Raw genomic sequence first — 3,049 nt, 5'->3', positions numbered from 1 at the left:
TGTTTAAATTTTTTCATGCATTCAGTTAATTTAGTTAGGCTGCACACGCACACACAAACACATTATTAATTAATTAATTAATTAATCAATTAATTAATTAATTAATCAATTTTCCATTCATTTTTTTTCTAACGCTAAAACGTAAAAATGCAAAAATCAACAACGAAAAGAAAACATTATTAAAAAATAAATTTTAAAAGCTAATACAATAATAATATAATTATAGTTATTATTTCATAATTAAATAATAAAAATCTTTTTGACGTAAGTGAGCGTGCAGAATGGACGAGTGTATATCTAGTCATGAATATTCAATTAAAACATACAACGCGAAAAGCACCGCTATAATTCTGGCAATAATAATATTACTACCACATCATCATAATTATGGTAATAATAATTATTATTATTATACCGCCATAATTATTACGAAACCCTCGCGTATGTGTTCCTACACAAATTATAACATGCACTAGATATCCATCCGCCAATCAATTACACGGTATTCATTCGGTATTTCGGTTTGTAGTAATCGGTAAATTTACCGAAATTGTAGTCTACCAATTGTCTTGAATTGTATTTATTATAACCTGTTAGCGAGTCATCATCTTGTCAGATGTCTTAGCCCTTATTACAGAAAGAGGTTTAATGAACGTCATTCCTAAATAGAATTTGATTTAAGGTCGGTTTTAGATGATGTTTTTAAAAATATTTAACCGGTATAATAAATGATGCTAAATCGGTTATTTGGTCGATATTGCAGTCGGCTTTTTATTTATAGTCTATTTGTAATAGTTGTCCTTTGTAATAGTCGGTATTGAGTCGGTATTGAAAGAAACCGGTATTTAAGTCGATTTTCTAACCGGTATTTCAGCAAGACAGTAGCTTCACCGGGAACAATTTTCTTTAATTCTACAGAAAAAAAAAATTCACTATATTGCAAAAATTAATTGAAAAAACCCTCATACACACATACACACACATACATACATACACATACACATACACACACACACATACACATACATACGCATACACACACATACACACATACATACATACACATACATACACGCATACGTACATATACACACATACATTCATTACAAAGATTACACGCAAGCACATTCGGAATATCAATGCTCTGCTTATCTAATTCAGAAGCACTCCAAATAAATTACAAGTGTTCTTATACACATACACACACACACACACTCATACACATATATACACGTACACACGCTCATACAAACACACACACACACACACACACACACATATATATATATATATATATATATATATATATATATATATACACGTACACACGTTCATGTGAATGTATGTAAGGAGGAATGCATGTGCGTGTCAAATAATAATAACAACAATATTTTTGTTGTTATAAGAATAATAATAATAATTATTATTATTATTATGAGAATAATAATTATTATTATTATTACTATTATAACAACAAGACACTAATTGATGTAGCGCTTAATTACGAAGACGATGAAACTTCGAAAGTAAATTTCAAGGGCTTATACCTCGCTTATACCTTGAGATTATGAATTGAAGATTTTAGATAAAAGATTAACAATAATCTGCATAAATTAACATATGTTAATAAATAATTTCAGCCAAAATTAACATAATATAATAATAAAATGATTACAGAATATAGTACTATATACTATTATTCAATAACTTATCATATGACAGCCTATGAATGCGTTAGCTTTATCTAACATTTCAATCCAGTTATAAAATGAATTATGGTTAAATCTCTCTCTCTTTCTCTCTCTCTCTCTCTCTCTCTCTCTCTCTCTCTTTCTATCAATCTATCTATCATCTGTCTATCTATCTATCTATCTGTTCATTTTTCTTTCTTTCTCAATCTCTATAGATATATTAAAAAATTATTTTCATTTTTTTTTATTCTGAAAAAAAATTGCATAAAATAAAATTTTCCATGAGAGCGAATGATAAAAATGCAAACGACGGACTCACCTTGGCTGGATGGCGGTTCTGTATAATTTAACATGCTGTTAACTTCACATTAATAGTGTTGTTTTTCAACAAACAATATCAACAACAACATCATCAACAACAACAACAATATCAACAACAGCAACAACAACAAGATCAACAATAACAACTACTCTGAATACTACTACAGCTACTGTAAACAAACGGAATCTTAAATGTGATTCTTCAATTCTGAAACATTCCTCCATCAACAAAATCAACAACAACATCATGAAAACCACAGAAAAACATCCACAACAACAACAACTAACATTGTCAACATCATCAACAACAACAACAACAACAACTAACCAACATCGTCAACAAAAACAACAACGAAACGTGTTCTTCAGATATATGGAAGCTTGCCTTACCTCAAACTTAAATACTACATATCCTCATACAGACATACATAATACATAAATACATACATACATACATACATACATACATACATACATACATACATACATACATACATACATACATACATACATACATACATACATACATACATACATACATACATACATACATACATACATACATAAATACATACATACATACATGCATGCATACATACATACATACATACATACATACATACATACATACATACATACATACATACATACATACATACATACATACATAAATATATATACATATACAGCAACAAAGTTAACATTTTTACCTGTATTATTATGTGAATAGCTTAGCACACCTGCCTCTTCTTGTAATCTTCAGTTACTAGCTGCTATATATATATATATATATATATATATATATATATAGATATATATGTGTGTGTGTATGTGTGTGTATGTGTGTGTGTGTACGTGTGTGTATGTGTGTATATAATGTCTATATATGTATATATATACATACATACAAATATATGCTTGTATGTATATTTGTTATAAAAAAAAAACTTATAAACAATTTACAGACAAACGTTTTTTTGCTTGATAGAGCCGGAGATCTATTTGCAGTTGAACCGGGTGTCTGTGGCACTGGGTCT

Source organism: Helobdella robusta, assembly GCF_000326865.2.
Source record: "Helobdella robusta unplaced genomic scaffold HELROscaffold_95, whole genome shotgun sequence".
Lineage (NCBI taxonomy): Eukaryota > Metazoa > Annelida > Clitellata > Rhynchobdellida > Glossiphoniidae > Helobdella > Helobdella robusta.
Note: the sequence above shows the minus strand (reverse complement) of the source record.